The sequence below is a fragment of the Rhincodon typus genome, chromosome 36 (genome assembly GCF_021869965.1).
Source record: "Rhincodon typus isolate 14 chromosome 36, sRhiTyp1.1, whole genome shotgun sequence".
Lineage (NCBI taxonomy): Eukaryota > Metazoa > Chordata > Chondrichthyes > Orectolobiformes > Rhincodontidae > Rhincodon > Rhincodon typus.
In genome coordinates, this window is record NC_063367.1 from 5,495,725 (window position 1) to 5,509,023 (window position 13,299).

Here is a 13,299-nt window from a genome sequence, read left to right on the forward strand (position 1 = left end):
TTCTTGCTGGTATCGAACAATAGATTTTATACTTTCTACCACCCAATGCACAAGCAGAACCTCTCAGAGAAAGCGAGCCAAAGATGCTTTCTGCACCCTGCAGCCCTTAACGCCCTCAAACATTTGTGACACGTTTTTACCTGTTATGTGGTTTTGCACTTGCGTGTCTCAGTCCAGCTTCCATTTAAACTCCGCCATGGTTTCGGGTAGCTCAGAAGCTATAATTAACGTGAGCAGAATCATGTCCGACTGCTTTTGTGTTGGACCGTGTTAGGTCAGAGTTGGGAATCAAAGATTCTGTGTCTTTATCTTTTAAGCAAATGAAGTGACTCCAAGTGAATGGATGCTCCCTTTTTAAAGAAAAAATGTTGACATTTGATATGCATGCAAAATGGAGTCACAGCATTGAAGTAGCTTATTTTAAATATCTTGTCTACCCATCCCTTATTTAGAAGTAAGTATACAGATTATACTAAGTGTAACTCTGCAATCCACAGTGATGTCCTTTTTGTCACCCTTTTCCTTTTGTGTGTTTTGTTGGGCTGGCAACCCCTGGGGTAATGCTTTTCCTCGTTAGTAAATTTTGGGGTTTATTTCTTCTGGTCTGCGTGCCTGTTGCCCTACTGACAATGCACAGCATCATTCCACTCAGACCACATCTGCAGCACATACCCTTGAGTGCTGTCGTTGTAATCAACAACATAGGCACGGTGAATTATGTCTGACAGTTACTCACTAAACTCCTACTTTAAAATCACTCCACTGGTTTTCTTTGCATTTTGAAGTTCCTGTGTGCACATGTTGCACCTCTGTATCGCAACGCGAAAAGCATTACTCAAAAATGAGTCATGCAGTGTTCTTTACAGTCATTTGAGGATGGTTCAAGATTATATCACTGTAGTTGTTACAAATCATATAAAATCACACTTTGATGTTAAGCTGGAGGCAAAGCTACTTAGAATCATAGACTTGCAACACAGAAACAGACACTTCAGCGCATTAAGTCTGTACTGGTGCCTTTGCCTGCATGAACCATCTAACCTAATCATAATCAGCTGGGGCATCAACGTTAGTAGAAGTTTAAACATAACCTCAGACCTATTGGTTTTGCTCCCGTTCCTGAGGAATCTAGATCTTGTGGATGGAGAAGGCAATGGAGCACTGTCCAGGGTCTGCTGTGTGTGTTGTGTGTGTCTCTGGACCCTGAAGCTCCTCAAAGACCAGGTGACCTCTTCAAAATGGCTTGTATTTGCCTAAAAATTGCAAAAGTGAGGTCACAGCTTTGAAATGAGAGGAAAAGCTGGTGTAACGTTCAGAGTTTTTACACAGCAAAAGCCACAGCATGTTGGAATCAAAATGGGAAAGAACGGACTGATGTCGGTTTTGTTCTTCATTTATTGAGGGCAAGCTGATTTGTCATAATTTCAATACTGTACATTTCTGAAATCTGGAAGCAACCGTTGTTTATTAATCTGCAACAACCCCTCATCATGTTGAAGGAGTCTCCACAAACTCAGGTCTCTAGAATTTTAAGTGCGATTTACTATTTTAATTGTGTCATGTGAATGTGTAATTAAAATGACTGAATTACTCCAGGACCATAATTTAATTATTATCTTCTGAGAGTGTGCAACACTTGCCATTCCAGCCCTGGGAGGGATTACCTGCCTGACATTGCTGATTTGTTGAGTTTACAGTGATACGCTGTGCATCAAACACTGGCAAAGGTACAATACCTTACAGAATACATGATTGGAATTTGAATGGATTTTACAAAGGTTGGATTCCACACAGACATCAGTTCACAGCCTAGAGTGCATTGAGCCAAAATTCCAATTCTGTTCAGCCTTAGACTCTGTCAGTCAGATGTTTTGCACATTAACTGTTCTGTTGAGATGTGAGGTGCGAGATCACCTCACATTTGCAAGGTCACCAGTTAGTAGCGCAGTCTCCAATTGTGAGATCTAAACTTCAGCAAACTAGTGACTAGTCACAACTATATCATTAATTAATACCCATTATTCTGTTTGTTAAACTAAGTTATCAGGGAAGTTACTCAAAGCATGCAATAGATTTATTTCAAAAAATGTATTAGAACAAATTAATTTTTGACACTGAATTTGTTATTTTGAAATTGTACAGGGCGGCACGGTGACTTAGTGGTTAGCACTGCTGCCTCACAGCATTAGGGACCCAGATTCAATTCCACCCTCAGACAAATGGCTGTATGGAGTTTGCGCATTCTCCACGTGTCTGATGAGTTACCTCCCACAGTCCAAAGATTTGCAGGTTAGGTGAATTGGCCATGCTAAATTGCCCGTTGAGTCTTAGGTGGATTAACCGTGGGAAATGTGGGGTTACAGGGAAAGAGTGATGGGTGGGTTGACTTGATGGGCCGAATGGACTGCTTCCACACTGTAGGGATTCTATTATTCTAATTGAAGAATTCCCACTAATTCCCAGTCAGTTGGGCAGAAATTGGGCCCACTGTTTACATTCTGAGTGTTGCAGAAGTTTATTTTGCATTTGTAAAGCAAAGGTCTAACTCTGGTGCTGGCGACCAGAGACTTGCACAACCACTGAAGCCATTCCTTTAAATTAAATCATCAAACCCTGATATGACCAGTTAGCTGGCACTTGTGTTAGGTTGAAACTCAATGTTTAAGGTACAAAGAAGGTCTCTGAATTGTGCAGATTTCTTCATGTGGTGAAATTGTTTAATCTCACATTGTTCTTCACATTGAATGGAGATTGTGGACTTGCATGGAATTGAGGCAGATGTAAACTGGCTATGTCCATACAATGCAGTGAGCTGACTATACTTTTCCATTGTCTATCCATTTTCCTTCTCCCAAGTTACAGGAAGTATGAAGGGAGATCTTGTTGATTTGGAAGGTGCTTTTCTTGTTGTACAAGGTTGCACACTAGCTTGTTTTTTTCAGTCTCTCCATGCCCATTGAAAGTAATGCCCAGTGATCCCACACACCTTGCTGTAAATCACTTCAGAGTGTAGCTGAAGCCACTTAATGACAGCATCCCTCACTTCCCCTGAGCCCCACCCTCCCCGCCACTTATCCTGGGACAAGTGACATGTTTCTCAGTGTCTGCTCATTCCTTTTAAGCAGACACTGTAGAATGTATGAGATTGAGTCAGAGTCTGTGCCAAGGTTTCCTTCGTAAATGGGCTGTGCCATGAGGAAGGATGCTCATTAACTGGCTTATGTACTGCCATTCTCTCTGCTTCCCATGTGAATGGCACTAAAGTGATTTACAGGAGGATCAAATAATGCATTTTAAAAATTAAAAGAAACAGAACTAATGTAATTCCCTGCTTAAATGACCACTGTACTGTACCTTACTTAAATTTTATAAAATTAATTTCTTTAAAGAAAAGTGTATCTCCCATATTACTCAATTTTATAAATTACTTTGGAGATTTATATTTAATTGTAGTCATATTGACTAAAATTTTCACGTGGACTTCCTATTTAAGTGCTGTACTACCTTACGCTGTTGTGTTCACGTGATCTTATATTATTACACTTAAAGGGTGTAGCCCAGACTCTGAGCACAATTTTGTCACAAAATCACTCTCCTCTACCAGAAGTATTCATTTTAATTGATTTCATTTACATAGTGCAGTTCTTGCTAAGTTGCATCCTCTGGCTATGGACGGTAACTTACTTGTTCCAAGGAGGTTGTTAACTTATATTTACTACGTAGAAGAAATTAGTAAATCTGGATAAATGCAGGGAGCTGGATATAGAAAGGGTTTTAATAATTGTGCATCATTTAGAGTCTGGAGTCTACCTTTAATATTTTTGAGCCAGAATTCAGCTTTATTATTTACAGAAAATAATTTAAAAATATTTATCTTACGGAATTCAGCTCTGTTCACTTCCTTATTTCACTGTTTTTTGATACAACGTATAGACATTTGTACTTTTTGATAAATGTGTACAGTAGCGTGTAGAGAAACATTTTGCAAGGTAACCTGTGTAGTTTGCTAAGGGTAGATCTACATGTTATCAGGGATTTTCCCCACCCCAAGCCATCACCTCTCTATTTAATCTGCATTGGCCTCTGTGCCTTCTTATTATGTTTACTTAAAAATATTTCAAATAAAAGCAACAGAAAGTTAATTTTTAACAGCTTCTTGATCAGTTTGTCGTCTTTATATGCATGTAATCCGCCGTCTAAATATTTAGCGGCTATATAGTAGCAGTGTTCACAAGTGTAAATCAAAAGATGCACCACTTTATAGAACCAAGGTTGTTATTGCATGTGAAATGTGGTGATCTAGTTTAAAGTGTTTGCTTTAATGCTGCAGAGTTTAACATCTGAAGGGTAATGAATTTATACAGGGACCGCAGACATTATGGCTCTGGTGATTTGTGTTACTCTCCCTTTTTCTTATGTATATGAATGGTTAGGACACTGGAATACTGCATAAAAAAATTAAAAATTGTGACAATCCTAGAATGTGGCAGGAAGAGAGTGGTTAGCATAACAAATGTGAATCTGAGCTTCATAAATATAGACATGGAGTTCAAAAACAGGGAAATTATACTGAACCTTTTTGAAGCTCCTGTCTAGTTCTAGGAAGGAAGTGAATGTCTGTGAGTGGGTTCAAAAGAGATTTACCAGAATACTTCCAGGAATGAGGACGTTAGCTACAGTGTTGGGTGGGAAAGTGAGGATTGTTCTTGCAGCAGAAGAGATCGAAGGTAGATTTGATAGAGTTGCACAGGATTAGATAGAATAGACAAAGAATGGATGCTTAATTAGCTAGTAGTTCAGGCAACACATTTAAAGTTTTGGGCAAGAGAGTAGGGTGAATGTGAAGAGATAATGTTTCACACAGTGGTAAGTACCTGGAACACTCTGCCTGTGAGGATTATGAGATGGGGCAAATGGCCTGTTTCTGTACTGTACTGAGTCTATGGGCAGCCGTGATAAGTTAGGTGTCTGCATTTTCAGTTGTGGATGGACATCAAAATTCTGAGTACTTTGAAATTTGAGGCCTTTTCAGACCAGTCTTCTCAGAAAGAAAACAGTTTGAGCCTGAGAAATCTTTTCCTCTGCCTTCTCCTTCTGCTCTCACACATCTTTTATGTCAATAACTAACTTAAATTTCAAACTATGCCAAAAAAAATTTTTGCTAATAATGTTGTGCGATAAAAGTAATTGTTATTTGTTACCTGTTTATATCCACACCAAAAGAAAAGAACAGCCTTTTGTACTGACCTGGATAGGTTTTAAAACAACTTAATCGTGGAATGTTACGGGATAGAACTCTGTGTTCTTACAGTTCTGGCTTCTAATGCCTCTCCTGCCTCTCTCACTTACAGTGTTGGCAACTCTGTCTTTAACCATCTAAACCTCTGAGCTCAGGAATATCTTCCTTAAACCTCTCCATCTCTCTTCCTTTAAGACTGCTTAAAATCTCATTTTGTCTAGACACCACTTCTTTTGACTTGGTCTCAATTTTTGTCTGATTACCAGATTATTTTCCCTGGAACTTCAGAGGCTGAGGGGTGACCTTACAGAGGTTTATAAAATCATGACAGGCATGGATAGCCCAGGGGAGTCCAAAAGTAGAGGACGTAGGTTTAAGACGAGGAGGGAAAGATTTAATAGGGATCTGAGGGGCAGCTTTTTCACACAGCGGGTGGTGCCTGTATGGAATGAGCTGCCAGAGGAAGTTGGAGATTGGTACCGTTACAACATTTAAAAGGCATCTGGATAAGTATATGAATTGGAGGGGTTTGGGCGAAATGCTGGCAAATGGGACTAGATTAATTTAGGATATCTGGTTGGCATGGAGAAGTTGGACTGAAGGCTCTGTTTCTGTTCTGTACAACACTGACTGTATGACCTCCTTGCAAAGTCTCTTTTGATTGCATTTTCTTCCAGTAAAAGTTAAATATGTCAGTTTTTGAGTGTTTCAACATTTTGAAATATGTTAGTTATGCAAGAGCTTAATCTGATGCCTCATTTCGTTCTAACTACAGCTATTGTTTCAGAAAGTGCTCTTGGGATTTTTCCCAGTGCAGGAACATTCCCAGTCATTCCAACCTTTGGGAATTTTGCTTAAGCAAAAGGATGTCACTGAGATGACTCAACATAGAATTGATCAATATGTTGTAGATTCAATGAGTCACAGAACATAAGATATAGGAAATGGAGTAGGCATTTAGCTCATAGAGCCTGCTTCACCCTTGATCTGATCTGACTCTGGCTTCACCTCCACATTCCTGTCTGCTCCCAATGACCCAGTCTCCACTGTTGTTTGGGTAAAAACAATGGAAAGAATTCTCATCTCACCCTTAAGTAGGAGAGCCTAATTTTTAAAATGTGATCCCCTTGTTCTAGTTCCCCCAAGAAGGGGAAACGTCTCAGTATTCACCCTGTCAAGTCAATTTTTGATCTTTCTTAGATTTTTTTTTGTTTATTGTATTTTTGTATTTTTCTAAGCACTAACGATTATCTGCCCAACCTTTCTGTGTAAGATGACCCTTCCATCTCAGGAATCGTTTCAGCTGCCTGCAAAGGCTTTAAATTCAATTATATCCTTAAAGTATGGAGATCAAAGCAGTGCACGCTGCCTCAGGTGTGATCTCTGCACAGGAGTAGCAAAACCTCGTCATTTTCAATTACCCTCACAACATTCAGTTTGCCTTCATAAATCCTTTGCTTTAGTTGTATGTGTGATTCATGTACCAGGACACCCAGATCCCCCTGGACCAGACAATCCTACAGTCACTCTGCAATTAAATAATACACTGCCGTTCTATAACTCCTGCCAAAATGAATGACTTCATGTTTTTCCACGTTATATTCCATCTGCCAATGAAGGGTGATAAATTTACACAAAGACTGCAGTTGTTATGAGTCTCCCACAGATAGTAAGAAGTGCAGATGCTAGAGTCAGAGATAGCACAGTGTGGAGCTGGATGAACACAGCAGGCTAGGCAGCATCAGAGGAGCAGAAAAGTTGACGAGGGTCCTGACCCGAAACATCAGCTTTCCTGCTCCTCTGATGCTGCCTGGCCTGCTGTGTTCCTCCAGATCTACACTGTGTTTTCTATAGATGTTATCATAGAATCCCTACAGTGTGGAAACAGCCCTTTGGCCCAACAAGTCCACACCAACCCTCAGAGCATCCCACCCAGAACCATCCCCCTAATCTAGGCATCCCTGAACACCATTGGTCATTTAGCATGGCCAATCCACTTAGCCTGCACATTTTTGGACAGTGGGAGAAAACCCACGCAGACATGGGGAGAATGTGCAAACTCCACATAGATAGTCACCCGAGGCTGGAATCGAACCTGGGTCCCTGGCAGTGTGAGGCAGCAGTGCTAACCACTGAGCCACCATGCCGCCCCAAGAAACCTGGGCTTGTCCGGGAGTTGAACCTGGGATCCCTCACATGACTCTGGTGTTTTGTGTTACTCTCTTTTTGATACATATACATGATTACAACACTGGAATACTGTGTAAAATTTCAAAACTGCGGCAATCTTAGACTCATATAGCACGGAAAAAGTCTCGTCCATGCCAACCAAGTTTCCAAAACTAAATTAGCCCCATTTGCCTGCACTTGGCCCATATCCTTCTAATCCTTTCCTATTCATGTACTTGTCCAAATGTCTCTTAAATGTTGTAACTATACCTGCATATACCACTTCCTCTGGCAATTCATTCCTCGTATGAATTTCCCTCCTATGTGAAAAAGTTGCCTCTCAGTTCCCTTTTAAATCTATCTCCTCTCACCTTAAAATTATGCCCTGTAATTTTGAACTCCCCAACTCCAGGGAAAAGACCTTTGCTATTGACCTTGTACCCCTCAGGATTTTATAAACTTCTATAAGGTCACCCCTCAGCCTCCTGTGTTCCAGTGAAAACAAGGGTCCCAGCTTATCCAGCCTCTCCTTATAACTCAGTAGTTCAGGGGGTGCTGCCTCCATTCCCAGTAACATCCTTGTAAATCTTTTCTACACCCTGTCCAACTTAATAATACCCTGCCTATAGCAGGGCAACCAGAACTGTACACAGTATTCCAAAAGTAGCCTCCCCAATGTCCTTAAAACTGCAACATGACATCCCAACTCCTAAACCCAAGGCAGCAGGACGTATCGAGAAAGTGGTTAGCTTGGCAAATGTGATTCTGGGCTTCATAAATAGAAATGTGGCCTCTGAGTGAGTGCAAAACAAAATTTACCAGAAACTTCCAAGGATGACAGATTTTAGCTACAATGTTGGGTGATATTTTGCCTGCCCCCTTAACCCATCCCTTTGCAGATCCTTAATGTCATCTGAATATACTATCCATGTTCCTGTCATGGACCTGGTGGTTGATGTCCTCGGCAGGTTGATTTTGTAGCAAGCTCTGATGGTCAGGTTATCAAATGGAACACTGCAACAATGAAGACAATCATGTCAAAATAAAGAAACCAATTTGAATATTAACATGCAGTTGACCACAAATGTGATGGCATCATTTTTACCTCCTGCCTTTTTAAGTACTGTGCTGGTAATTCGCCCACTTCGTATTTCTGGACCATTGGGTTGAACACCAGTCCAATGAAAACTTTATCACTCTGCCAAGTCATTGAGATGAAATGGTCATGACTTCAGTATTAAAGGTTGTCCCACTTACTACTTCCAGGACAGGATGCCGAGTTCCCCCTTTCACATTAGCTGCTATGCAGCACAGTAGTTCTCTTTCGCACAGTGTAATAATTACTGAATAAAAATTAATCACTGAATAAAAACTGAAAGAACTGCAAATGCTGTAAATCAGAGACAAAAATAGAAACTGATGGAAAAGCTCAGCGGGTCTGGCAGCAAAGGAAGGGTCACTCGACCCAAAACATTAATTCTGATTTCTCTCCACAGGTACTTCCAGACCTGCGGAGCTTTTCCAGCAATTTCTATTTTTGTCAACAATTGATCACTGTCCTTCTCCCTAAGTATGGAGCTTTATTGTGTTCTCTAATCCATGCAAAATTCTGACTTAAAGAATAAAATGTTTCTCCTTCTTTAGATTCTTAACACTTGATGCCCACTCAAGGTGATGAATCCTCTGTCCAATTTCACCTTGGTTAGCAGCGAAAGATGTCTTAAACAATGGACAGAGAGGGGTATGAAGAGGCTGAGGAAGCAAAATCCAGAGCTGAAAGTCTAGACGGTAGAGGCACTGTCGCTAGCATTAGAAAGGTAATTAGTCATAGTACATGAAGTACAATAGACACTTCACTGCATTGGAGACAGACAACTGATTATATGTAGCTTGGGGGAACATCACTCCACATCAAGCAGTAAGGCAAGGAGGCAGTTCCCCATGAACTGTTGCAGCCGATACTGTGACTGAACCCGCACTAGACATCCAGAAATTTGAGTTAACAAACCTCCCTTTCATTAGTGGTAGAACAACGAGAAGGAGGTCAAAATTGGAGAAGCATAGAGATCTGAATTAAAGATTAACATTTCTGAACGAGTTAGCTCTGGATTTGCCATCGTTTAACTTATCAAAGTTGGACAAGCCCCGAGAGAAATGGATGTTTACCATCTTTATTAATTATTTAGGCAGGCATTATTCGAATACAAATTGGACAAAGCAGTTCCAGTTCAAATTCCACACAGTTTAAGATTCCAGCACCTTGGAAAGTTTTAATGAGACAATGAATTGTTTGTGATCAATATCATGCCTGCAAAAAAAAATGTAAATGGTAAGAAACTGGTCAAATTCAGCTATTGACTTGTGTCAATGGCTTAGGGGAGTCCAGAAGTGAGTTACTCATTATGGAAATCCTACCTCCTGGCTTGTTCTTATAGCCACAGTATTTATAAGGCTATTCCAAATCAGTTTCTGATCAATGGCAGCCCACAGGATGTTCATGGTATAGGATTCTAGAATGTCATTGAATGTCTGGAGCAGTGGTTAGATTTCCTTTTATTGGAGATGATCATTGTCTGGCACTTGGGAATTTTACTTGCAACTTATCAGCCCAAGCCTGGACACTGTCCAGGTCTTGCTATGTTTGAAAATAGACTGGTTCAGTATCTGAGGAGTCACGCATGGTGCTGAACATTGTGCAATCATCAGTGAACATCCCCACTTCTGACCTTATGATGGATGGAAGGTCATTGATGAAGCAGCTGAAGATGGTCATGTCTAGGACACTACTCTGAGGGACTCCCTTTAGCTAAGACGATTGACCTCCATCGATCACAACAATTTTGCTATGTGACAGGTATGACTCCAACCAGCAGTCTGTTTTTCCCCCTGATTCCCATTGGTTCCAGTTTTGATAGAGCTCCTTGACAACACACTCAGTTGAATGCAGCCTTGATGCCAAGGGCAGTCACTCTCACCTCGCCATTTGGAATTCAGCTCTTCTGTTTATTTATTGCCTGAAGTCTATAATGAGGTCTAGAGGGGCAGGGAAATCTAAACTGAATGTCAGTGATCAGGTTATTGTTAAGTACCTCTTGAGAGCATAGTAGATGACATGTTTCATAAATTTGCTGATTTTGGAGAGTAGTTTACCGGGCAATGCTTGGCCTGGTCATATTTGTTTTGTTGTTTTTCCAGATAACACATACCTAGAAAGTTTTCCACATTCCCCAGGTAGATGCTAGTATTGGAGCTGTACTGGAACAGCTTGGCAGGGGATACAGGTAGTCCCGGAGCATGATTCCTCGGTACTGTTACCAGTTATGTTGTCTATAGCTATTAACATCTTCAGTGCATTCAGCCATTTCTTGATATCACATGGAGTGAATTGAATTGATTGAAGACCCAGCATATATGATGCTGGGACCACTGGAGGAGGCCAGGATGGATGATCCACTTGGCCATTCTGGTTGAAGGTTGTTGTAAATGCTTCAGCTCTATCTTTTGCACTGATGAGGTGGGCTCTCCTGTTATTGGGGCTGGGGACATTTCAAAGATTCATTCAGTACAGAAGAGGCTTTTCTACCCACTGAGTCAACAGTGACAAAAAATACTGTAAATCTACACTAGTCCTACTTTTCCACACTAGGCCCATAGCCTTGAATGTTATGACATTTCAAGTGCTGATCTAATTATTTTCTTAAAAGTTGTGAGGTTTCCCACCTCAACTACCTTCCAGCTTCCCACCACCCTTTCAGTGAAAAATCTTTTCCTCAAATCCCCTCTAAACTGCCTGTCTTTAACCTTAAGGTTATGCCCCTATGTAATTGACCCTTCCTCTGAGGGAACACCTGCCTTGTTCATGCACCTTATAATCTGATACAAACATCTTTGTGGAGACTTCATCGTTCAAAGACTACAGAGCTAAGATCTGCCTCTCTGGTTATAGGATCAATGAGCTCTGTCTATCACTTGCTGCTTCTGCTATTTGGTTTATATGTCGTCCTATGTTGGAGCGTCACCAGGGGCTGACTGCACTTTTTGATGTGCCTGGTGCCACTCCGGGCTTGATGGTAATGGTTCAGTGAGGGATATGCTGGGCCATGAGATTGCAGATTGTGCTGGAATACAGTTCTGCTGTTGATGGCCCACAGTGCTTCATAGATGCCCAATCTTTAGTTGCTAGATTTGTTCTGAATCTATCTCATCTTGCATTGTGGTAGTCGTAGAATCCCTGTAGTACAGATAGAGGCCATTCAGCCCATCATGTCAGCACTGACCCTACAAAAAGCATCCCATATTTCCCATGGCCAATCCACCTAATCTGCACATCTTTGGACTGTAGGAGAAACCAGAGTACCTGGAAGAAACTCACGCAGTCAAAGGGAGAAGGTGCAAACTCCACATAAACGGTCGCCTGACACCGGAATTGAACGCAGGTCACTAGTGCTGTGAGGCAGCAGTGCCTCCCTGTATGCAATGCAACATGCTGGAAAGTATACTCGGTGTGAAGACAGGACATCATCTCCACAAGGATTGTATAGTAGTCCCTCCTACTAATAGTGTCATGGCCAGGTGTATGTGCAGAAGTAGATCAGTGAGGACAAGGTGAAATAGGTTTTCCCTTTTTCTGTACCCTCACCACCTGCCGCAGACCCAGTCTAGCAGCAGAGTCTTCAAGAACATGACCAACTCAGTCAGTGGTGCTGCTATCGTGCCCGACTGTTCATGAGCATTGAGGCTGTCCCCAGGGTATACAGGGTACATTCTATGCTCTCATCACTTCTCTCTGCTTCTTCCAGACTCTCAGCCTGGCTTGTTCCTCACCACAAGCTGCACTCTAAATTCTTGACATTTTCATTCCCTTTAATGTTTCGATATATTTGCCTGACCCACCTTAAAATACTGATCTGAGTTCATCTTGTCAGTGCTTTTTAATACATAATGTACCTTTTTAACCTCCTTGTCTGTAAAGATTAAAGACTTGTCTCGAAAGCCTCTAACACTTATTAATTGTTCTCGTTACTCTTCTCTGCACTGTCTCCAGAACATCTGTATCAATTTAAAGAACACTGTTCAGCATTGCTCGCCCAGCTGACACACACTGAGCTGCTCCACATTATCGAAATCTTCCCTCAAAAACATTCACTGGGCTGTTCAACAATGTTGCTCTTGTGATTTCTCCCATTGCAAAATCTTTCTATGTTCCAGAATCCTGTGACTCCAGTGACACTCAAGTGACAGTGAAGGAATGGAGATATATTGCCAAGTCAGAATGGTGAGTGGCTTGGAGGCGAAGGTAACATTAAGAGTTCACACCATCTTTGGTCAAGATTTGGGATTTGGACCTAGAGCTTCAGGCTCAGAGTCAGGGATACTGCCCAGTTCACTACAAGGTCTCCTTAGTAGTTTGTCCCTATGTCCTTTTAATTTCCATTGTACTTTTATTCCAGACTTGTGGTTTAACTTGACATACGTTACTCTGATCATACAGCATATCCATTCTTCATCACTTGTGTCTGTTCATGTCAGAGCAGAATCATCATGTACGTATTCAGTTCCAATGTCCCAACATGACAACATTAATCTTGTTACAATCTACATCGTGATGATGGTAAGTTATAGTTCATTCAGGAAGACAGAGTCGATGTGACAACTTGCACTTTCCCTGCATATTGCAGTTTGGAACTCCGGGTAATGATGGTGAAAGCTACAATTTCTTTCCTTCCCCATGACTAAGCAGGATCTCTCCCACTTTAACCAGCTGCCATCGCTGTTTTGGAAAGAACAGCAAGTTGATCCTCAACACTCTTTGGCCGTGTAATACCTTCTTTGACCGTCTACTCCTGGAGAGGATGTTGAACTTGGAGCTCCTGGTCCAGAGACAAGGGCAT

General features: G+C 41.3%; 1 long non-coding RNA gene across 1 annotated transcript; it reads left to right on the forward strand.

Annotated features, from left to right (window-relative positions):
- Nucleotides 1-6: 6 nt before the first annotated feature.
- LOC125487072 lies at nucleotides 7-12,703 on the forward strand. The gene is made up of 3 exons (XR_007265636.1): nucleotides 7-1,517; nucleotides 9,053-9,225; nucleotides 12,617-12,703. It is a non-coding gene; the product is annotated as an uncharacterized LOC125487072 (long non-coding RNA).
- The last annotated feature ends 596 nt before the right edge of the window (nucleotides 12,704-13,299 follow it).